The sequence below is a fragment of the Macaca nemestrina genome, chromosome 11 (genome assembly GCF_043159975.1).
Source record: "Macaca nemestrina isolate mMacNem1 chromosome 11, mMacNem.hap1, whole genome shotgun sequence".
NCBI classification, from domain to species: domain Eukaryota; kingdom Metazoa; phylum Chordata; class Mammalia; order Primates; family Cercopithecidae; genus Macaca; species Macaca nemestrina.
This window is the reverse complement of record NC_092135.1, coordinates 86,175,660-86,200,792: the sequence shown is the minus strand read 5'-3', so window position 1 is coordinate 86,200,792 and position 25,133 is coordinate 86,175,660. Positions and strand designations below refer to the sequence as shown.

Below are 25,133 nucleotides of genomic sequence, written 5' to 3'. Positions count from 1 at the left end.
TGCTCAGGGAGTCCAACAACCCACCCATTGCAATGACACTGAAAAGTTTAGGTGACTGCTGTTGTGAAGGGATTTTTTTCAGCAGTCCCATCACTCACAAGTTTCTCCTTTTGGGGGAGCAGAATGTCCCACAATCCTGTACATGCCTAATCCTGTCACCCATAGCCATCAGCAGAGTGCAAAGCAGATTGATCCAAAGAGAATAGCAGTTAACATCCCGGAGTGGCAAACCCATCTTAGCCCAGAGGGACTTTACTGGGAGGGGCCTCTAACCCCCTAAATCTTCTAAGGGACTCTAACCCTCCTAAGTTGGGCCTCTAACCCAAAATTGGTCAAATTTCCTTGTCTGTTTTAAGAGGGGCCTTTAACCCACTCTGTCTTAAGAGAGACTCTAACTCCCCTACGTTGGGCTTCTAACCCAATCCTATCCTTTACCCTAGTATATGCACCCCACTTACCCAAAGTCAGCTCATTGGTGCGTGCAGATGATTTTCCTTTGGGCCGGGGGTCTCTTCAGTATCGTCCTGTCTGTAGTTCACCGGAAAGATGTTACCAGACTGCACCATTTACCCAAAGTTAGACTTTGAGTCAGGAGTTTCCACACTGTGGTTGCTTCTGTGGTCTCCAGAAAGATGTTATAGTACTCCACCACTTACTGGGGCTTTCCACACTATAGTCCCTTCTGCGGTCGCCAGAAAGATGTTACAGGAAAGGGGTCCTGATCCAGACCCCAAGAGAGGGTTCTTGAAACTCACACAAGAAAGAATTCGGAGCAAGTCCATAGAGTAAAGTTGAAGCAAGTTTATTAAGAAAGTAAAGTAATAAAAGAATGGCTCCTCCATAGACAGAGCAACCCCAAGGGCTGCTGGTTGCTTATTTTTATGGTTATTTCCTGATGATATGCTAAAACAAGGGGTGGATTATTCATGCTTCCCCTTTCTAGACCATATAGGGTAACTTCCTGACATTGCTATGGCATTTGTAAACTGTCATGGCACTGGTGAGAGTGTAGCAGTGAGGATGACCAGAGGTCACTCTTGTGGCCATCTTAGTTTTGGTGGTGTAACGCCGGCTTCTTTACTGCAACCTGTTTATCAGCAAGGTCTTTATGACCCATATCTTGTGCCTGCGTCCTATCTCATCCTGTAAGTTAGAATGCCTTAACCATCTGGGAATGCAGTCCAGTAGGTCTCAGCCTCATTTTACCCAGCTCCTATTCAAGATGGAGTTGCTCTGGTTCACACGTCTCTGATTTGCTCTGGTTCACACGTCTCTGACACACACATCCTCAGTAGCTAGCAAAATGTAACGCCAACCTGCTCCTTCTAAATTGTAAACAAGTTGCTTAATTGGAAATAACAACAAAATCACATCTCACAATGCTGAACTTTATTAATTGAATATTTAACTGATACAAAAATTACATGTTACAACTTTACTTTTTGCCACTAATTCTGAAAACAGCCAGCTGACAGTGACAGAAACTTAGCAATTGCAGGCAGCTGACATTCTGAAAACAAATCATGCATTTTTTATTCTTTTTTCTTAGAGATAAAAAAAATTTAACTCCTATCATCCAAAACACTACTAGATGGCTAAGTAAAGAAAGGGGGTTTTTATTGGTGATATCAATTTGCAAACTAGGGAGAGACAGTCTCTGGTGTGAACTGAAGGTACTCTCTCTTCGAAAAGGGAAAGGGCAGGTTGGCTTTCATGTCTCACAGGGTCTGTATTACAAAATAGGGTCATATATATTCAGTAGGTTTAGTGGAAAAGTTACACATGTTTATGAGGAGAGGTGAGCACACGCACAAATGGATAAATGTATATGTAACCTACATCCTGTGTTTACTTTGGGGTGGGATTTTAGCATTAAAATGAGGTAGAATTTGGTTATTTACATCAGAAGGTGAACTATAGGACACAAAGACAGTTTGTGTGCAATTTTATAAGCTGGCCAAAACTGGCTTGAGGTCTGTAGTTGCTTATCAGGAGAGAATGTTTGTAAGACTGGTCCTCTGCCCAGTCAGAGTTGTAGTGGCCTGGGTTGTAAATCAGTTAGGAAGAGTCTGACAATTTGCCTGATAGCTCCTATTGTTAAGGTGTTTATCAAGATTGTGGTTTTTCTTGTGGCCATGGAAATTTAGCAAGTTGCCATGCCAGGGGAGCCCTGAACCCTATTTCCTTAACTTTAGGATCTGTCTTAGTTGGCAAAGGGATGTCTATTTTGGTCTCTCAGATCACATTCTATATTAATGTTCTAGTCTAGAGGTGAACAAAATTGAAAAACAATTTCAATAAACTAGTAATGTGTTATTTTAATGCATGCAATAAATCCAAATTTTTGAATTTGAACTTGAAGTGGCCCACAATGCTTGCCCTATCCCAATTCAACAATTCAAAAAAGGCTAAATAAACATTTAAAGATTATCTGTTTAAATAGGCATCAAATTATTAGCCTTTCTTCAGTATCCTTGTGTTCATCCAAACTCCGTAGATTTTTACTAAGATTATATTTTATGCATTAATTACTTTAGTTCTTACAGTACCACTTTCAGATAAAAAAAAAAATTGATACTTAAGAGAAGCCAAGTCATTTGCTAACATCACACAGTTAGGAGGTTCCAGTACCTGTGTATTAACTCAGGTATTAACTAGGTGACTTTTGTCTCTTAGATTGCCTCTACCACTACCCTCTGGGCCTCTTTTGATGTTCAAAATGACTGGTTCCACCTAATACTGGCTTCTCCTCTAATCCAATTTTCTACTTTCCTTAGAAAGTGTTCATTTCTTTGGTGATATTTAATATAAACCACAACCATTGCCTACCAGTATATACATTGGTGATCCCCTGAAGGGAAAAAGTTCATCTGTAGGAAAGAATAGAATCTCTGATAGAGTCATAGATAAGGGACAGAAATTTCTGGCATTGTTTCAGGCACAAAATCTACTTGCCTTTGAGACAAATTTTAGCATCTCTTTGATTTGGTTCCCTGAGGCAGTAACACTCTTCCCATTCTTCCTTTTTAAAAGCTGGCTTAGATTATTGTCACTTTGGAATGAAAGACTCTAGAGAAATTTTAGGGAGTATAGAGGAACATGGATTCTGAATTCTGTAATTCTGTCATCAGACAGACCTGGGTTCAGAATCTAGTTCCCCAGCTTCCTGTCCGTATGACATTGGCGAAGTAACCCTCCTTTTTATCATAGTTTTTTTGTTTTTTAAATAGTAAGAGTAATGCTTGGGGAATTGTGAGGATTAAATGAGATAATGTAGACAAAATGTTTGGCATACAGCAAGATATCACTAAACTTTAGATGTTATTAACTAACAAAGGCTCTCAAAGTAAATTAGCAAACTCTAACACCATGAGTAGAAAATTTGAATTATGAATACCAGGGATATCTTTGAACCTATAGTTACATAGGTAAATCCAGTCACTTAGTTTTACTTACTAAGCTATAATACCCCCCACAATTTTTTCTGCTCATTCTTCAGACAGACTTGGGCTCAGAATCTAGTTCCCCAGCTTCCTGTTGGTATGACATTGGCAAAGTAACTCTCCTTTTTATCATAGTTTTATTATTTTTTAAATAGAGTAATTCTTGGGGAATTGTGAGGATTAAATGAGATAATGCAGACAAAATGTTTGGCATACAGCAAGATTTCACTAAATTTTAGATGTTATTAACTAACAAAGGCAGTCAAAGTAAATTAGCAAACTCTAAAACCATGAGTAGAAAATTTGAATTATGAATACCAGGGATATCTTTGAACCTATCGTTGCATAGGTAAATCGAGCCACTTAGTTCTACTTACTATGGTATAATACCTTCTACAATTTTGTCTGCTCATTCTTCATTTTTTAACCTTCTAAATAAGATGACAAATTATTATTTTAACAGCTGAAACTTTACATTTATATGATAGCAAAGAAACGACTTAGGATAAAGCTAATAGCATTTAGGAGAAAGCCGTTGAATTTGCAGAATATTATTTCGAATGATGTCATAAATGTTAAGAGGACGGCATTGTATGAGCTTAAAGATACTGTTGTTTTTAGACTCAGAAATAGAAAAAAAAAGGAGAAGGTAAAACTGATAAAATAGTAAGCAGATACATATGACGATTTTTAGACTTCTTGAGTTGTCACAACAATAATGGCATCATTTTCTATTTTATTTAAATACTAACTGTAAAAATTAAATTGCATTTTCTCAGAAAAAAATTTTGTTTTCAATTCTGTTCAATCCTAGATGATAGTTCCTCCCTATACTTGAGAACAGAGTCTTTAAAATGCCCCCTGTTGGGCTGGGTGCAGTGGCTCACACCTGTATTCCCAGAACTTTGGGAGGCCGAGGCAGATGGATCACCTGAGGTTGGAGTTTGAAACTGGCGTGGCTAACATGGTGAAACTGCCTCTACTAAAAAACAAAACAAAAATTAGCTGGGTGTGGTGGCTCATGCCTGTAATCCCAGCTACTGGGGAGGCTGATGCAGGAGAATAGCTTGAACCCTGGAGGCAGAGGTTGCAGTGAGCTGAGATAACACCACTTCACTCCAGCCTGGGAGACAGAATGAGACTCCATCTCAAAAAATAAAAATAAAATATAAATAAATAAATAAATCAACAAATAAATAAATAGAATACCCTCTGGTCAGAAGAATTTTGGTTAAGCATCTTCATACTCTTTTGAAAAATGTGCTAGAGACAAAAGTCTGGAGTGACCTGTATGTACATATTCTTTGTATTTTTTACCTCCATTAAAATAAAACAATATAGTTGGCACATAAAATACAGAAAATAGCAACAGTATTTTACATATCTTATATAGCAAAAATAGTAATCTGAATATTCATTTACTACTGTCCCTTACTTTCTTAAAAAGAATTTTTAGATTCTCCCTGCTCTTTAATTTGAATGAGATGTTTGTAATAGTGTTTGACTTTGCTACAGATATGCATACTAAAATGTATTTTGTGAAAACAATAAAAATACATTTTGTTTCATTTTCCTCCATCCAGATGTTTCATGGTTTTCTGGTGTTGCCTTAGAAAATGCTGAATTCTGCCTCCATATCCAAAAACTAGGATTTGATTCATTTCTTCCTTTTATACTAACTGTGTCTTGCTTTCCTTAGTCTCATCTTATTTGTTTTGGTTCCTCTAAAAGGCATCTTACCTCCATCCTTGTATGTTGGGAATAGGCCCCCAAAATCTGGCCATAAACTGGTCCCAAAACTGGCCATAAACAAAATCTCTGCAGCACTGTGATATGTTCGTGATGGCCATTATGCCCACGCTGGAAGGTTGTGGTTTCACCAGAATGACAGCAAGGAACACCTGGCCCACCCAGGGTGGAAAACAGCTTAAAGGTGTTCTTAGACCACAAACAATAGCATGAGCAATCTGTGCCTTAAGGACATGCTCCTGCTGCAGATAACTAGCCAAACTCATCCCTTTATTTCCAGTAAGAAATGCTTTTAGTTAATCTATAATCTATAGGAACCATGCTTATTACTGGCTTGCTGTCAATAAATACGTGCGTAAATCTCTGTTCCAGGCTCTTAGCTCTGAAGGCTGTGAGACCCCTGATTTCTCACTTCACACCTCTGTATTTCTGTGTGTGTGTCTTTAATTCCTTTAGTGTCGCTGGGTTAGGGTCTCCCCGACCAAGCTAGTTTTGGCACTTATAGATGCTACAATAATATAATTTTGAGGCCAAGGTTTGCTTTGTTTCGCTTTTATTAATATGTATTACGCCTTTTGGCAAAATAAGTACTTATTATGCATTATTCTACTACTTTTTCTTTTCCCAGGCCATAACCATCTTTTCCTAATAACTCTCCAAAAAGAGTAAACCATATTTTTATATATGGTTGTGAAATTCTTAAGGTATCTCTAAAGGTATACACAAGAAAAATTGTTTATAAAGAGAATTTATAAGGAGAATTTATAAATAGGAAAAGATTTTATTCCTTTCCCCAGAGAAGGCCTCCTATAATTGTCAAAATTTCAACAATTCAATGTTAAATGGAGTGTTTAGAAAATAAATCAATATAGTTATAATCACTTGTAGTAGGATAATAATGTATTAACTAATATATTTTACCAGTTACCCTACCTTTCTCTCAACAGCTGAGTATTCTGCTTTCATTGCTTCAGAAAAGGACAGAAAAAGTCAATTTGACTGAAAATACATATCAACCACTTGGGGGAAAAGGAACTTTGAAATAATAAAATTTTAAAAAGATTACTTTTTCACATTTGAGACTCTGGACAAGATATATGTTTCTATAACATAGCCTATAAATATTTATTGAGGATCAGCCATGTACAGAACACTACGCTAAGCAGAGAATAAGAGATGGATTAAGACATCATCATCATATTAATGATAATGTTTACTGAATGCCCACTAAGCTTCAGCCATTGCCATGCATATTTGCACATGACATTTCATTTAATATTTACTGCCTGCTCCATTAAGATGTAGAAAAGATTAAATAAAAAATGTGTAAGCCTAGTGCAATGATTTATATATGGCTTGAGAATATCAAAAGTTTTCTAGAGGAATTTGAAATTGAGCAAAGTCTTGGAGGAGTGGTGAGTTGTAGAGAGTGGTGAATTTGATGATGGAGTGGTGGATGAAGAAAAAGGTATAAGAAGAAAGAGGAAGGAAAGCCAACATTGAAAAAAGCAAGGAACTAGAAAATGAAACAGTGATGCACAGCTAGAGAGAAGGTGAGGAATAGAGAGAAGTAAACCTGGAAATGTTGGCTATACTTGATGATGGAGGGTCTCATATTCCAGTTTATGATTTGCAGGCATCTAGTGCTTTTTCTGCATGGCTCGCTGTGCAAGGACTGGGGTAACTTTCTTTTCCTTACGTCTAATATCGAGACAGTGGAAACTAATATAGCAATTCTTCCACATAGCATGCTTATGCTCTTGTGCTCCACATGGCATGCTTATAGGGCTCTTCTGTGTTCTGAGTGCTCAGTGGGTAGGAGCTATCGACAGGACCAAACCTTTTTGAAAAGAGAAAAAAAAAAGCCTTTGTTTCTTTAATAAATGAGTTTACAATTAGAAGACTATGTAAACTGTGTTTTTTTCTTTTTTCCACACTTTGTTTTTTTTGCAAGAACTATTTTATTTTCTATGTATTTTTATTTTTTGTAGAGACAAGGTCTCACTAGGTTGCCCAAGCTGGTCTCAAACTCCTGGCCTCCAGCAATCCTCCTGCCTTAGCCTTCCAAAGTCCTGGGATTACAGGCAGGAGCCACAGTGCCTGATCTCAATAATTTTTTTGAACTTTGTATATTTCACACATTATTAATTAACTTGTTTAACTTTTTGAATTTTGTTGCTTGTGTTCCAGAGATATTTAATTCCCTTTAAATGCCTATGTGATGCTGAAATGGATAAAAGTGTTATATTGAATGCCAGAATGTAAAAATTTAGGACTTTCTCACATCATTGTTTTTCAGGTTATTTAAATTTAATTTACATTTTTTTCCTAAGTGACTTCTTTTAATTAAAAAAAGGAGGAGAGGACGAAATTTTCCATGAGTTTGAATCCTACAAATGCCACAAACAGCTTCTGAAGCTGAAGCCATGACAATGAACTTCTGTGTCACAAAGAAGGTGAGGAATTGGAAGGAAACAGTGTAGAAGAAACACAGTGACATTGTATCACAGTATGTATTTACGCCTGCTATCCTCATCCAAGGTAAGGTCAACAACTTCTGCTGGTGAAGCCCAAGTCTGCTGGGGGCTCACATCAGTTCCATGACTGTGTCTGCTTGGTGCTAAGATACTGTGTGTCCGAGCCATGCTTCCATGAAGAAACTCAGAATCACACCACCTCGAGGATGAACACAACTTGCATGTTCCTGAACTCCCCCAATCTCTGCTTCACTATCTGAAGAGGCAATATTAATTTCTTAATTGAGCGGTGCATTGCCGGCAGATGTTTTATCACTTGCTAGGAATCCTGGATGCAAATGACCTGCTTCTGCATTCAGCTCCTGTAGAAGCTGGCTGGTCCTCCAGGTAGCTCCCGTGTCCTGGCTGCATATAGAATTATTGTGCTCTTGAACTACTGCAGCTGCCAATAAATTGCCAACACATTTACCACTTTTGGATCAGAGCTGGTGTCAGGCATATCATAATGAGCTACAACTGGAGGTCCATCTGGTATCTCTGCAGTGATTGTCTTGCTGCTCCCTGAAACCTCTTCATCATCACCTGATGAGCTCGTGCTTGAGTCACAAGTCAGGTCACTATCACTGGTACTACTTACTGTCCTACAGCAGGTTGTATTTCTTCCTTGCAGCAACCTCCTGTTTGTGCCTCAGTAGCCTGATCCTCTCCTTGTGCTTTTGGCTCCCATGACCTTTAACCCATTCTGTTTATCACTGGATTGCTAGTTTTTCTTGGCAGCCATAGTGGATATTTCACTTTCGAAATGGGACCGCCTAGACTTGCGCCCAACTGTGGCACCAGACACTCCTGAAGGGTCTCCTTCTACCGCCGTTTCTGCCTGAGAGGGTTCATTCTCTTCTGCGGAAGACAACGTGTCTGAATCAGCCAGGTGATCACTAGAGGAAGGGGAAAGCATGCAGTGATTAGAGGAGTCACTCTCATAAACTCGGCCGGTTATAGGCTTGTCACTCTCTGTGGATGCTGAGACTCAGAAGAGTCTCTTCTCAGCTCCATCAACAAGCAGGGCATTGAAGAAAGAACTGTAGAATCTGCTACACCATCCTTCTGAACTTGAGATTCCAGTTCTACAGATTCATCTTCCTCCTTTGCTGTCTCTTGTTGAGATGTTTCTGGTGGGACTTCAGATTCAATGAGTTCTTCGACTTTTCCCACTGCCTCCATCTTCATTTCAGAATTTCAAGTTAAATCATGGTGCAGCCTCTAGGAAATGGTATCAAAGATGCAACAGGAAAGCAAACAAAAAAACTTGCAGGCCAAGGCTGGGAGATCAGAACTCAGAGGATTGGATGCCACTTCCTTCCTCTTACTTGGATCAAGAATTCAAATTTACATTGTCCATGTCGTCAAGAAACCCTGAGCTCTGCGGCGACTCCGTGCCTCCTCGCTCGCTCTGTGCACCCCATCAGGGCACGCACCGTCCCCCATGCTTAATTTGAATTTTAAATTAATATTCTCCTTATTTCTGTTTTTGGCTTCTGTAAGAGAATAGATCATAATTTATTGCTTCACTCTGCAATTGGCCATATCTCCTAATGACATTCAGTAGTGAATTGTTAAAAAAATCTATGTATCTACATATTGATTATGATTATCTATCTATCTATTTACCATAATTCTGGAGGCTGTAAGTCTGAGACCAAAGTGTCATCATGGTTAGTTTCTTCTGAGTCTCTTTCCTTAGCTTATAGATGGCCATTTTCATTTCAAGTGTCTTCACGTTGTCTTTGTGCTGTGTGTGTCTGTGTCCTAATCACTTCTTATAAATACACCAGCCATATTGGATTAGGGCCTACACTAATCATCCCCGTTACCTTAGAAACATCTTTAAAGGCTATCTCCAAATATGGTCACATACTGAGGTACTGTGGGTTAGATTTCAACACATGAATTTGGAGGCAAAGTGTATAGTTTTATCCATTATGGAGTCTCATGTATTATATTTTGTGAACTCTTTTTTTTCATTTTAATAAAGTTTCCATTTCTAGGATGTTTTGTGAGGTCTTGAGTAGACACCATGCCTTGCATTATTTTGAGTCTCCCATTTTGCGGGAATAGATATCGGTTTGGAAGATATGGGTCTTCCATCAAAGGAGACATTTGCATTGAAAAAATCAGATAAATGACAGACTGATTAATAATTTCTAATTGATTCTTGATTAAAGTTAAGGAAATGCATTTGAAAGATAGATCCCAATATATAAGTACATTACAAGAAAATTCAATAAGAAGCAGACTGTGTGTGAACAACATAGAGATATGGTCATCTTTGGAAAAGAGCTTTTTATTAGCATGAACTTTTTTTATTTGTTTATATCTAGGAAAAAAAGAAAATGGACTTATTAATACCAAGATATTTCTCAGACTAAACAAGACCCTGTTATAATGGTTGAGCCAGATTAATTGTGTTAGAGCCTCAATCGATATTCCTTGATCATGTAGGATGTTGGAGATATGTGCATGACTCTGAAATGCTATCAGGTAGACTGCCTACTGGAAAAATTGCCAGTGGGCAACAATACTGGGGGAAAAATAGATTAGAGTAACGTAGTTGGTAGTAATTTGATGACAACTTTCCTACAGTAGCCTAAAAAGAGTTTGAAAAGGAAATATAATAAAAATAATAATAAATAAAAATAAAATATTTAGGTCAGATATTTAGATTCTAGAGTGAAGAGATTTTACCGGTAGGTAGATTTCTGCATATGTAATTTTACTGAAGAAGTGGCTTTCAAACCTTTGACAATTTCTACTGGGACCAGGTAGTGCATGTACACACAAAGACACACACGAGAACACTATTTACCTTTCTCATGTGTGATGCACTTGAAAAACATTCTCTATTTTATTCAGTTCTGAAAAACATTCTCTATTTTTTCAATTCTGTCTCACTTCAGTCTATTTCATTACTGTTTCTGATACATTCTACGTATTTCATACCACACTGAGGCTGCACCCAGGAGCTTGAGAATCACTGCATTTGAAAGCCTTTTCTAACAAGGGGTATGAAGACTTGGAAAGGTGTCTACGTGCCCAGCATATGGTGTGTCATATCTGCCTCCCTGGAGATGCCCAATGGATATGAGAGAGTCAGTGGAGGGTAAGAATTTGACTTCCAGAGAGGCATCATTATACTGAGATCCACAAAGCAGTGTGAAGGGTTAAAAATGAAAGGGAACTAGAACCAGGATAGAAAAGTTATCTGGGAAATGAAGCATTGTATGGAACAGCTGGTGTGAGACAGCATGAAGAGGAGGATAACAAGTATAAGGAGTTAAAACTATCATATTATTGTGTTTAGGAGAGTCGACCCTGAAGTTAATCACACCTTTGATATTTACAAATTTGTCACTTTGTATGAGCATCTAATCATTCTATGCCCCATTTAACAATCTGTAAAATAGTATCTATGATTTATTGAGTACTTAACAAATGCCAGGCACCACAGAAAGTGCTTTCCTTTTATTAACTCATTTAATATGGGTACCACCTTAATGAGGTAGGCATAGATTTTATTCCTAGCATACTTGTATTTTAGAGTTGTTTTGAAGAGGATAAAATAACATGAAAACAGTTCCCAGCACTACACTTTCATGAACTCTAAACAGTGAGATGTAATGATTTTCTGATGTCCTGAACAAAAAAATCAAAAGGAAACCCATGAAATTACTATGTGTCACGCAACTTACTATCTATGTCATGGATAATTGCATTAGTTTGCTTATCTAGAAAGGGGCATGAAATATGATAAGTAAAGAGAAAGTGAGTTGATGGACATAAAACATTTATTGTTGGGAGACAGTTCAGGGCCTTTCTGCATGTCTTGTATTAGCTTTTGTTCTGGACTGTCTTTTTAATGATGTTTGTATAGTAAACAGCCTTGGAAGACAGAGATAATGTCTCCCATCAGGGCAGAGGTCAGGAATATTGTCTTTATTAAGATGGTATCGCCCTCTAGGACAAAGGTTAGGCAAGTTTGCTGGCAACCCTCTTTAAAACATTGTAGTCTTCTAAACTTGGGGTTCCTTAGCTGTGATACAAACCCACTCTACGAGCAGTACTCATGTGAGTTTATGGCCATAACACCCCTGGAGATCCTGGTAGGTTAAGAATAGATGCAGACTTGAGGCTTATGCTTCCTGCTCTGCTATAAATAATAAAGTCCTTCATCTGTGACCCTGAAGTCTATTCTTTTCTGCCAGCACCTATAAAACAATGGTAGGCTAACTGGTTTTAAAAAAATAATCTCAGACTTTTCATAATTCTTGATACTTAGATAATGCCTGGCTACATGAAAAGTACACAATAAATGGAAACCCACTGCCATTGTGATATCTATTAATGTGACAATGTGTCAGATAATCAATTTAATTAAGCAACTATACAGTGCATGTCTGCTACATGCTAGTCATGATGTGAGGTGCTAAGGCTAAAAAGCTGAATAAGACAGATTCTCTGATTTCACATTCTGGAGGGGAGGATATTGGCACATAAATAATTATAACATGTCTTAATATTATGGTAGAAATATTACAAGGACCTAGAGCATTAAGGAGGAGACATCTGTCTCTGCCTAAAATGTGAGATGGAGAGGAGTATGAGAGAAGTTGCTTAAGGGGAAGTAATACTTCAACTAAGTTTTAGCAGCTGACAGTGTGAATTTGTTAGTCACATGTCAACAGTAATTTGCTCTCTTAAAATTATTAGTTACTGTTACCATTTATGGTAGGTTGAGTTGTGTCCCCAGAAACATGTTGAAGTCCTAATTCCTGGTACCTATGAAGGTGACCTTATTTGGAAATAAGGTCTTTGCAGATGTACCTAAAATGTAATTTAAGATAAGCTTATGCTGAAATAGGGTGGGCCCTTAATCCAATATGACTGATGGTTTTATAAGAAGAGAAGAGACCATTATAAAGACACATGCATGGATATGTTCATTGCAGAACTATTCATAATAACAAAGACATGGAATCAACCCAAATGCCCATCAATGATAGACTGGATAAAGAAAATGTGGCACATATACACCATGGGATACTATGTAGCCATAAAAAGGAACAAGATCATGTCCTTTGCCCGGACATGAATGGAGCTGGAAACCATTATCCTCAGCAAACTAACTCAGGAGCAGAAAAACAAACACCACACATTATCACTTATGAGTGGGAGCTGAACAATGTGAGCACACGGACACAGGGAAGGGAACAACACACACTGGGGCCTGTTGGGGGTGGCAGTGGGGGAGGGAGAGCATCAGGAAAAACAGCTAATATGTGCTGGGCTTAATACCCAGCTGATGGGTTGATAGGTGCAGCTAACCACCATGGCACACGTTTACCTATGTAACAAACCTGCGTATCCTGTATATGTATCCCAGAACTTTAAAAAAAAAAAAAAAAAAAAAAAAAGCTCGCAGAAAGACACACAGAAGGAAGATGGCACCATGATGACGAGGCAACAATTAGAGATATACAAATGCAAATCAAAGAACGCCCAGGATTGCTGTCAAACTCCAGAAGCAGGCAGAGAGATGGCATGCCTCTGCTAACACCTTGATTTTGGACTTTTAACCTCCAGAACTGAGAGATAATACAATTTCTGTTGTTATATGTCATCTGGTTTGTTACAGAAGCCCTAGGAAAAAACACACCATTTCATTATTGTTTTCTATATTCTTATCTTCAGACAAAAATCAGGAAATGGCACTGTGGTCAAAAAGAAAAGAAATATGAGACAGAATAATAAATTTTAAAAACATAAATTGCTAAAAGTCACTGTATGGGGAGGAAAATGGCAGCTGATGAGGCTGGAAAGTAATAGACGGACCCTAGTATAGTTAGTGTAATGAGTGTGGCTTTTGGATGTATCAGAGCTGTGTTCAAATGCCAGCTTCTCTATTTACTAGATGTACGATCTCAGAAAATTTAACCATCTTCTCTAAATTTGGTATTATTGTCTGTAGAATAAAATAGCAATTACTACTTTGAGGGGCTATTTGGAGAATTTGGGGAACGTGGATAAAGCTCATAGCAAGTATTTGATACATGCTAGTCAGTAGTGCTTTTACACTTATATTTGGGAGATTCTTCTCACAGCTGTGTTGATGATGGCAATGGAGTGGGCCACTGCTGAAGTGTGGGTGGCTGGAGCATGGCTGGAAGAAGAGACAGTTTTTGCGTTAGCCAAGATGAGAGATGTTAGAGGCCTGAGCTATATCAATGCCATAGTGGAGATACAAATGAGAAAATTAGTGAGAAAAGTGTTTATTTGTTAAAATTAATTTGCCATTATTGACCAATTCTATGGAAGTGGTAATGAGACAGCAGTAGTCTTCAAACCAGCCACTCCTACCCATTTCTTCTAATGTATGAAAAAGAGGCCTGATTTCAGGTGTTTTGTTTTGTTTTAATTCTTCCAATTAAGGACTTCTATTCTCTCACTCAGAGAAGCAGGTTGATTTATGGAAACTATATCCTAAGCAGGGCCTATGCTAAAATGTGGCTGGAGAAATTGATCAGAGCAAAGAAGACTTGGTCATTGCACATGAAGAATGGCAGAAAAATTGAAAGTCCTTTTTCATAGCTAAAAAGAAATCAAAGTTATGTATCATCAATTCAATATTAATTTAACTCACTATAAAAAACAGTAAGTTGGACTACTCAAATGTGGTGGCATTGGAATTTGACTATATAAAGAATTGAATTAGAATCACCTTCAAATTTTACTCATACCATAGAGTTCTTGATTTCAGTTTAATAGAACTATACAAAAACATTATCCTCAGCTCTTAGAAAACCACACAATACAAGGAACCCCCACCCAAGCCCTAAACCTAAACAAACAGAAACACAGGAAAACTATGCTTGAAGTGGTGAGTTATTTCTGCAACAAAGAAAAGTGGCAGAAAATGTATTCTCTTGCTAAAATATTAAACAGATTTTAAAAATGTATAGATTCAGAAAGGCATAATAAGAAATAGAATTTGAAATCCCTGTAATGATAAATTTTATGAGTCAGAACATTTCCCTTTAGAAGCTTATATTTATCACATAAAAGCACCTTCACACACACAACCACCTACTCACCTGCCCAAATACACATGTATACTCACTCATACACATTCTTATATTAAATATAGAAAACAAAGATTTGAGACAGAATAAATAGGTTTATATGTGTGACTGTTTGATAAGAAAATTAAACACTAGATGCTTCAAATGCCCGTAAGAAAAGAAAACTCTGAAATGACAAGTAGCAAAATTAATTTGTAACAGCTAAACAATGAATGTGAAGCTTAACAATTGGAGTGGACAGATTTCTAAGAACACCGAGAAGAAAGTCCTCTCCTAAAGGACTCCTCTCATTCCAAGGCTTATTTGAAAAACTCTCAGTTGATATAAACATCATTACAATATGATAGATGACATTGATTATCTTTTGGAGTCAGAGATGTTAATGGCCATTCTATTGATTTTCGTCTTCATGATACAGTCCTTATGAATACATGTAGCATAATTTCTAGGTACATGTGTTTTCAACCCCAACCATTCCAGTTTAGGAAATAGTCTTCAAATGTAGCTGAAAAAAACTGTAGATGCAACAATTGTTTTCCTGGTGCCATCTGTGGATTTCTCTTCACATCTAGGATTATTTTTATTGGATAGTGTTTATGGCAGCCAAACTTCGTCCTTTAAAGATTAATTTGACTTTTTAAACATCTGTGTCATTAAGATTCATGTCTGTTGAATAAGGTTAATGGTTAAGTATCAAAATTAAACAAGATTTGATTATAGAACAAAAACGCAAAAACCAAAAAAACCCAAACTCATTTATTTCTCATATTCATGTGGCTGATTCTGAAGAAGATTTATCACTGAGGAGGCAGCATTAAGGTAATACATTTTGCACATCCAAATATAGATTACATTCAAAGCATATGAACAAAGACAAATAATGTTTTGAAAATTGTAATAAATTTTCCTTAGAAAAAGATGTTTAAAAAATTGAAATGTAGGAAACCTACCGTAATTTGTATATGATAGTACGCATCTTTTTCTTTTAGAAAAGGGGAAAATGTGTTTTTAGCTTCTGTACCTGATTATCACGTTTGTATGTACTAGGAATGCTACATATAAATTACAAGGGTCAATGGGTACTATCCATTTGTCACTGGGAGCCAGTTGACTTTGAACCCCTCCAGTCTCATCTCTCCAGGGAACCTGGCCCTCCACCCTCAGTTACTGTTGTGGCCCTGTTACGACCATGCCCCACTCCATTCTTCATGCCTTATTTCCAACATAATGAGTCTAAAATCTTTATAGTAATAAAGATTAATTTATTAATCTTTGATTCCTTGAATATTTGCACTTCTGCTCTCTTGTAAGGGAAGGGTCTTCCTCACACAGCAAGGGCTGGATTGTCTAAGGTAGCAGGCATAGTAGCACATGCCTGTAGTCCCCAGCTACTGGGGAGGCTGAAGCGGCAGGATCATTTGAGCTTAGGAGGTTGAGGCTGCCATGATCTATGATTGCACCACTGCACTTCAGCCTGGGCAACAGAGTGAGATCTTGTCTCAAGGAAAAAAAAAAAAGGATGAAAGACATTTCATGTGGACCAAGGAAAAATGAGTGATATTTACATTTTCTAACTTTTGATTGAGAATGTATGTATTTCCATAAAACCAACATATGTATTAAGCTGGAGAATAGAAATAATTTACTCAATTGCTTTTTTATTGCATCATAAATCTATTAGATGAAAACTTTCAATGTACTGTTTTGTTTTCTGTTCTTTTGGAGAAAAGGCATACAGATTTTATTAACATGTACACAGGGGGAACCACAGAGTGTTTATCCCCTTACTGTTGTTTTTTGTATTTTTTTGAAACAGAGTCTTGCTCTGTCGCCCAGGCTGGAGTGCAGTGGCACAATCTTGGCTCACTGCAACCTCTGCCTTCTGGGTTCATGCCATTCTCCTGCCTTAGCCTCATGAGTACCTGGGACTACAGGCACCTGCCACCATGCCCGGCTAATTTTTTGTATTTTTAGTAGAGACAGGGTTTCACCGTGTTAGCCAGGATGGTCTCAATCTCCTGACCTCGTGATCCGCCCGCCTTGGTCTCCCAAAGTGCTGGGATTACAGGCGTGAGCCACCGCGCCCAGCCCTTACTATTTCTTAATACACTATACTGTATTATTTTATCAGGAGTTACCAATGAACATAAAAAAATGACTGTTTGGAGAATTGAAAAAAATTTTTTTGTGAGGACATAACTTAAATTCTGGACCCTCAAGCAAAACTTGAATTAAATATCTTATTTCCAGTATTTGATTTGTTGTTACAACTATTGCTGATAAGTGTAACAATAACCTGACTATATACAATCACAGTGATTAACAATTTAACTATAAGTGCACAGTGGTAGTATTATAAAGGTTAAGAGCTTGGATTTTAGAATCAGGTAGACTCATGTTTACATATGTTTTTTATACTCACTGTATGACAAAACACAATTATCTGACCTTCATAGCCTTCGTTTTCTCACCTACATCTACAACATTAAAACCTACTGAAATAACTCCATGGTCTGGGGAAACACCCAGGGTCCTTTGTCTTGCACCAAGAAAATTAGTGACACGGACACACACATGGAGTGGATTAAGGAGCAGAAAGTTTAATATGCAAGAAGGAAGAGAACAGCTCCCTGGCACAGAGGGAGGAAAGCTCGAAACGGAATAACACCTCTTGCGCAGGACAAGTGGTGGGTGGGGTGCAGGGGGGAAGAAGTTGGTTATATTGGGAGGCTCGAGGAGGTGGTGTCTGATTGCATAGGGCCAAAATAGGGCAAACAGAGGATTGGTGTGTCATTCACATAGCCAGTGAAAAGACTGGCCCTCCCACCCTAACCTTTTATTATACAAATGAAGCTTCTACCTGGCTATGCCATGACACCAGGACATGTGGGAACAAAAAAAAGGGAGCAGGAGGCTGGTCGCGGTGGCTCATGCATGTAATCCTAGCACTTTGGTAGGCCGAGGTGGGCGGATCACCTGAGGTTAGGAGTTTGAGACCAGCCTGGCCAACATGGCGAATTCCCGTCTCTACTAAAAATACAAAAATTAGTCAGGTGTGGTGGTGTGCACCTATAATTCCAACTACTCAAGAGGCTGAGGCAGGAGAATCGCTTGAACCCAGGAGGCGGAGGTTGCAGTGAGCCAAGATTGTGCCACTGCATTCCAGCCTGGGTGACGAGAGCGAAACTCTGTCAAAAAGAAAGGAAGAAAAGGAAAGAAAGAAGAGAGAGAGAGAGAGAGAGAGAGAGAGAGAGAAAGAAAGAAAGAAAGAAAGAAAGAAAGAAAGAAAGAAAGAAAGAAAGAAAGAAAGAAAGAAAGAGAAAAAGAAAGGAGGGAGGGAGGGAGGGAGGAGAGAGAGAGGGAAAAGAAAAGAAAAGTGAACAGCAATCGCCATATTGGGTGGAGGTTGCAGGGAGCCAAGATTATGCCACTGCATTCCAGCCTGGGCGACAAGAACGAAACTCTGTCAAAAAGAAAGAAAGAAAGAAAAGGAAGGAAGGAAGGAAGGAAGGAAGGAAGGAAGGAAGGAAGGAAGGAAGGAAGGAAGGGAGGGAGGGAGGGAGGGAGGGAGGGAGGGAGGGAGGGAGGGAGGGAGGGAGGGAGGAAGGAAGGAAGGAAGGAAGGAAAGAAAGGAAAGAAAGAAGGCAGGGAGGGAGGGAGAGAGGGGAGAAAGAGAGAGAGAGAGAGAGAGAGAGGGAAAAGAAAAGAAAAGTGAACAGGAATCGCCATATTGGGTGGACCTGACTCTGGGCAGCCTGCATTTACATATGCTTGCAAATCAGTGCTTGCACGTCTGTTTTTTTTCTGGCCACTTTCTGTTAGAAATGTTTTTATTAAAAGAAAAAGCCGTACCGAGGACTCTTTGACTTTTTTACCCTTTCTAGCTGCCGGAAATAATTTTTTTTCTTTTTTCTTTTTTTGGAAACAGGGTCTTGCTCTGTCACCCAGGCTGCAGTGCAGTGGATCTTGGCTCACTGCAACCTCCACCTCCTGGGTTCAAGCAATTCTCCTGCCTCAGACTCCTGAGTAGCTGGGATTACAGGTGGATGCCACCACCCCCAGCTAATTTTTGTATCTTTTAAGTAGAGATGGGGTTTTGCCATGTTGGCCAGGCTGGTCGAACTCCTGACCTCAGTTGATCCGCCCATCTTGGCCTCCCAAAGTACTGGGATTACAGGCGTGAGCCACTGCACCTGGTCAAATAATTTCTTAATAACTCCTGTAATACTACTTCATAGCTTGCTTTTACAATTAGATGAGATGTTAGTACAGTGCTTGGCACAGCATCTGGAACATAGTTCTTCATAAATAAAAATGATTATTGTTTCTATGTTATTCTGTAGCCAACTGGTTACAGCTGATTTTTTATGCCATTGTACATTTTCCTTCAATTTTATATTTTTCCTTTTCATATATCCTACTTCAAAGTTAGCATCTTATTTTTCTGAAGTAACAAATGTGTATTTCTTTTTACTTTGTTTATGTATTAACAGTGTATCAGCAATACCAATCAACTTTGCCTGAAATTTGTTAAAATGATATTGTATTGCTAACAAAATGAGTGACTATTGAGAAAGGAAGAGTGATATGGGAATCACAGAAACACAGTCACAGTTAAAATCATGTATGGCAGAAATGGGCAAGAAGGATTTTGATAATAACAATTTTGAAGGCTTGTACAACTTTCACCTCTGATGTTGCTGGCACAGAATAGTGACATCATACTTGCCATTGTTGCCACAAACACCTATAGGAATTACATGTTGGTCACATTCCACTTGTATGAAATCTCTTCAAATTATGTTTGACTCTCTAGCTTCTGTGTAATATGCATCTTATTGGCTGAGGCGTTAGAGGCCAGAAAAGCAATTGTGTATTATATCAGGTCCAATAGTTTGGGGTAGGCTCTGCACTCCAGCAAGACTCATATGATGGGGCATTTTTTAAATACAGCAAAAAACAATTCAAATGCTCGGTAGCCAAACATTGACTAGTGCCAAAATGAACCATACAAAGTTTTAAATTATGCTTAAAATAAGATTTAAAGAAATTGATGACTGCCATGGATGGAGGAATATTTCAACTTAAATAATCCATCTCTATAATTTACTTTTTTAGGAGAAACTATCAGAATCAGAATACTTGTACTAAATTAGTTACAAGAAAATATTGATTATTAATTATGCATGATAAAATTATGAATACTGTAGCTATTAAATTAAAATCTTATTCAAATAGAAATTATACTGATGGTGTATAGTCTTGTTCTGACAATTGAAGCAGTGGAAAGCTTCCTAACTCAGCCTATGGGACCAGCACACCCTAATGCAAAAAGCCAGACACACATTACAAAAAAAGAAAACAACAGATAAATACCTCACATGAACATAGATGTAATAATCCTTAATGCAGTATTAGCAAATCAAATCCAACCATGCATAAAAAGAGTAATAAACCACAACCAGATGGGATTTATCTCAGGTGTTGAAGACTGGTTCAACATTTGAAAACCAATTAATATAATCCATTACATTAATAGGCTAATGAAGAAAAATTATGTGATCGTATCAATAGATGTGGAAAAAGGATTTGCCAAAATCAAACTAATTCATATAAAAGCTCTCCATAAACTAGTAATAGAGGTGAACTTTCTTAATTCAATAAAGAATATTTACCCAAAACGTTATACTTAATGGTTATCGTCATAGTTCATGGTGAGAAAGTCAGTACTTTCCCACTAAGATCAGGAACAAGTCAAGGATGTCTCCTCTCACAACTGCTTTTTAGCTTCACTATGGCAGCTCTAACTTATGCAGTAAGATGAAAATAAATAAAAGATATACAGATTGGAAAGAAAAATAAAGCTGCCTTTGTTCACAGATGTCATGAGTCTCTCTGTAGAAAATCTAAAAGAATCAACCAAGAAATTTCTGGAACTAATCAGTGATTATAACGAAATTGCAGAATACAAAGTTAATATACAAAAGTCCATTGCTTTCCTATACATCACAAATGAACAAGTAAAATTTGAAATTAAAAACACAATATCAATTATATTAGCACCCCTTATCCCCAAAAAGAAATACAGTCATCTCTTGATATCTATCCATGGGAGATTGGTTTCAGGTCCCTCTGTGGGTACCAAAATTCATGGATGCTCAAGTCCTTTATATAATCTCCATATATTTTATCATATACTTTAAAACATCTCTAGATTATTTATAATACATAATGTGATGTAAATGCTACTTAAATGGTTGTCATATTATTTACATTTTTAATGTTTATTCTTTTTATGTATTTATTTTTTCTGGCTAGTTTCCTTAGTTGTTTGAATCTGTGAATGCAGAATTACAGATACAGAGAGTCAACTGTGCTTAGGTATAAATCTAACAAAACATGTATCCAATCTGTACATGGAAATTATAAAACTCTGATGAAAGAAATCGAAGAACTAAGTAAATGGAGAGATATTCCATGTTTATGGCTACAAACTCAATATTGCCAAGATATTAGTTCTTCCCAACTCAATCTACAGGTTTATTGCCATCCCAACCAAAATTCTAGCAGGTTATTTTGTGAAAATTGGCAACTAATTCTAAAATTTATATGGAGAGGAAAAAGATCAAGAATGGCCAACACAATATTGGAAAACAAAGTTGGAGGACAGATGCTACCCAAAATACCTTATGTCTTACTTTAAGGTTATAGTAATAAAAACAGTCTAGAATTGGCTAAATAATAGACAAATAGATCAATGGAACAGAATGAAAACTCAGAAATAGACTCCCCAAAATATAGTCAACTCTTCTTCAACCTTAGGGTTGCTGATGACTTTTTAGGTACAATACCAATGGCACTATCAACTTTAAAAAAATGGATAAGCTGGATTTCATTAAAATTAAAATTTCTGCTCTGAGAAAGACACTGTCAAGAGAATCAAAAGATAAACCTGGGACTGGGAGAAAAATATTTGCAAAAGACATTTCTGATAGTGGATAATTATCCAAAATATGTAAAGAATGCTTAAAATTCAACAAAAAGAAAACAACCCAATTAAAATATAGGCCAGAGTTTTTAACAGACTTATAGATGTATATGCATTTGAAAAGATGCTCCACATTATGATATATCATCAGGAAATGTACATTAAAACAACACTGGGATACTACTATGTACCTGTTAGAATGGCCAAAATATGACAGTAACAAGTGTTGACAAAGATGTGGAGCAACAGGAACTCTTATTCACTGCTGGTGCAAATGCAAAATTCTACAGACATTTTGATTTGACAGCTTGGCAATTTATTATTAAAAAAACATACTCTTGGGGGCGGAGCAAGATGGCCGAATAGGAACAGCTCCAGTCTCCAACTCCCAGCATGAGCAACACAGAAGACCGGTGATTTCTGCATTTTCAACTGAGGTACTGGGTTCATCTCACTGGGGAGTGCTGGACGATCAGTGCTGGTCAGCTGCTGCAGCCCGACCAGCGAGAGCTGAAGCAGGGCGAGGCATTGCCTCACCTGGGAAGTGCAAGGGGGAAGGGAATCCCTTTTCCTAGCCAGGGGAACTGAGACACACAACACCTGGAAAATCGGGTACTCCCACCCCAATACTGCGCTTTAAGCAAACAGGCACACCAGGAGATCATATCCCACACCTGGCCGGGAGGGTCCCACACCCACGGAGCCTTCCTCATTGCTAGCACAGCAGTCTGTGATCTCCCGGCAAGGCAGCAGCAAGGCTGGGGGAGGGGCGCCTGCCATTGCTGAGGCTTAAGTAGGTAAACAAAGCTGCTGGGAAGCTCGAACTGGGTGGAGCTCACAGCAGCTCAAGGAAACCTGCCTGTCTCTGTAGACTACACCTCTGGGGACAGGGCAATAACAAACGCAGCCGAAACCTCTGCAGACACAAACGACTCTGTCTGACAGCTTTGAAGAGAGCAGTGGATCTCCCAACACGGAGGTTGAGATCTGAGAAGGGACAGACTCCCTGCTCAAGTGGGTCCCTGACCCCTGAGTAGCCCAACTGGGAGACATCCCCCACTAGGGGCAGTCTGACACCCCACACCTCACAGGGTGGAGTACACCCCTGAGAGGAAGCTTCCAAAGCAAGAATCAGACAGGTACACTCGCTGTTCAGAAATATTCTATCTTCTGCAACCTCTGCTGCTGATACCCAGGCAAACAGGGTCTGGAGTGGACCTCAAGCAATCTCCAACAGACCTACAGCTGAGGGTCCTGACTGTTAGAAGGAAAACTATCAAACAGGAAGGACACCTACACCAAAACCCCATCAGTACATCACCATCATCAAAGACCAGAGGCAGATAAAACCAAAAAGATGGGGAAAAAGCAGGGCAGAAAAGCTGGAAATTCAAAAAATAAGAGCGCATCTCCCCCGGCAAAGGAGCGCAGCTCATCGCCAGCAACGGATCAAAGCTGGACGGAGAATGACTTTGACGAGATGAGAGAAGAAGGCTTCAGTCCATCAAATTTCTCAGAGCTAAAGGAGGAATTACGTACCCAGCGCAAAGAAACTAAAAATCTTGAAAAAAAAGTGGAAGAATTGATGGCTAGAGTAATTAATGCAGAGAAGGTCATAAACGAAATGAAAGAGATGAAAACCATGACACGAGAAATACGTGACAAATGCACAAGCTTCAGTAACCGACTCGATCAACTGGAAGAAAGAATATCTGCGATTGAGGATCAAATGAATGAAATGAAGCGAGAAGAGAAACCAAAAGAAAAAAGAAGAAAAAGAAATGAACAAAGCCTGCAAGAAGTATGGGATTATGTAAAAAGACCAAATCTACGTCTGATTGGGGTGCCTGCAAGTGAGGGGGAAAATGGAACCAAGTTGGAAAACACTCTTCAGGATATCATCCAGGAGAACTTCCCCAACCTAGTAGGGCAGGCCAACATTCAAATCCAGGAAATACAGAGAACGCCACAAAGATACTCCTCGAGAAGAGCAACTCCAAGACACATAATTGCCAGATTCACCAAAGTTGAAATGAAGGAAAAAATCTTAAGGGCAGCCAGAGAGAAAGGTCGGGTTACCCACAAAGGGAAGCCCATCAGACTAACAGCAGATCTCTCGGCAGAAACTCTACAAGCCAGAAGAGAGTGGGGGCCAATATTCAACATTCTTAAAGAAAAGAATTTTAAACCCAGAATTTCATATCCAGCCAAACTAAGTTTCATAAGTGAAGGAGAAATAAAATCCTTTACAGATAAGCAAATGCTTAGAGATTCTGTCACCACTAGGCCTGCCTTACAAGAGACCCTGAAGGAAGCACTCAACATGGAAAGGAACAACCGGTACCAGCCATTGCAAAAACATGCCAAAATGTAAAGACCATCGAGGCTAGGAAGAAACTGCATCAACTAATGAGCAAAATAACCAGTTACTATCATAATGGCAGGATCAAGTTCACACATAACAATCTTAACCTTAAATGTAAATGGACTAAATGCTCCAATTAAAAGACACAGACTGGCAAACTGGATAAAGAGTCAAGACCCATCAGTCTGCTGTATTCAGGAGACCCATCTCACACGCAGAGACATACATAGGCTCAAAATAAAGGGATGGAGGAAGATTTACCAAGCAAATGGAGAACAAAAAAAAGCGGGGGTTGCAATACTAGTCTCTGATAAAACAGACTTTAAACCATCAAAGATCAAAAGAGACAAAGAAGGCCATTACATAATGGTAAAGGGATCAATTCAACAGGAAGAGCTAACTATCCTAAATATATATGCACCCAATACAGGAGCACCCAGATTCATCAAGCAAGTCCTTAGAGACTTACAAAGAGACTTAGACTCCCATACAATAATAATGGGAGACTTCAACACTCCACTGTCAACATTAGACAGATCAACGAGACAGAAAGTTAACAAGGATATCCAGGAATTGAACTCATCTCTGCAGCAAGCAGACCTAATAGACATCTATAGAACTCTCCACCCCAAATCAACAGAATATACATTCTTCTCAGCACCACATCGTACTTACTCCAAAATCGACCACGTAATTGGAAGTAAAGCACTCCTCAGCAAATGTACAAGAACAGAAATTATAACAAACTGTCTCTCAGACCACAGTGCAATCAAACTAGAACTCAGGACTAAGAAACTCAATCAAAACCGCTCAACTACATGGAAACTGAACAACCTGCTCCTGAATGACTACTGGGTACATAACGAAATGAAGGCAGAAATAAAGATGTTCTTTGAAACCAATGAGAACAAAGATACAACATACCAGAATCTCTGGGACACATTTAAAGCAGTGTGTAGAGGGAAATTTATAGCACTA

The 25,133-nt window shown here is 38.4% G+C and overlaps 1 long non-coding RNA gene and 1 pseudogene across 1 annotated transcript in view; one reads left to right on the top strand and one right to left on the bottom strand.

Moving 5' to 3' along the window:
• The window catches only part of LOC105468247 (uncharacterized), a 135,386-nt gene that overhangs the window by 59,240 nt on the left and 51,013 nt on the right, over positions 1-25,133 (top strand). The gene's annotated exons all lie outside the window — the stretch shown is intronic.
• On the bottom strand, positions 7,697-8,896 carry LOC105468242 (protein ARK2N-like; annotated as a pseudogene).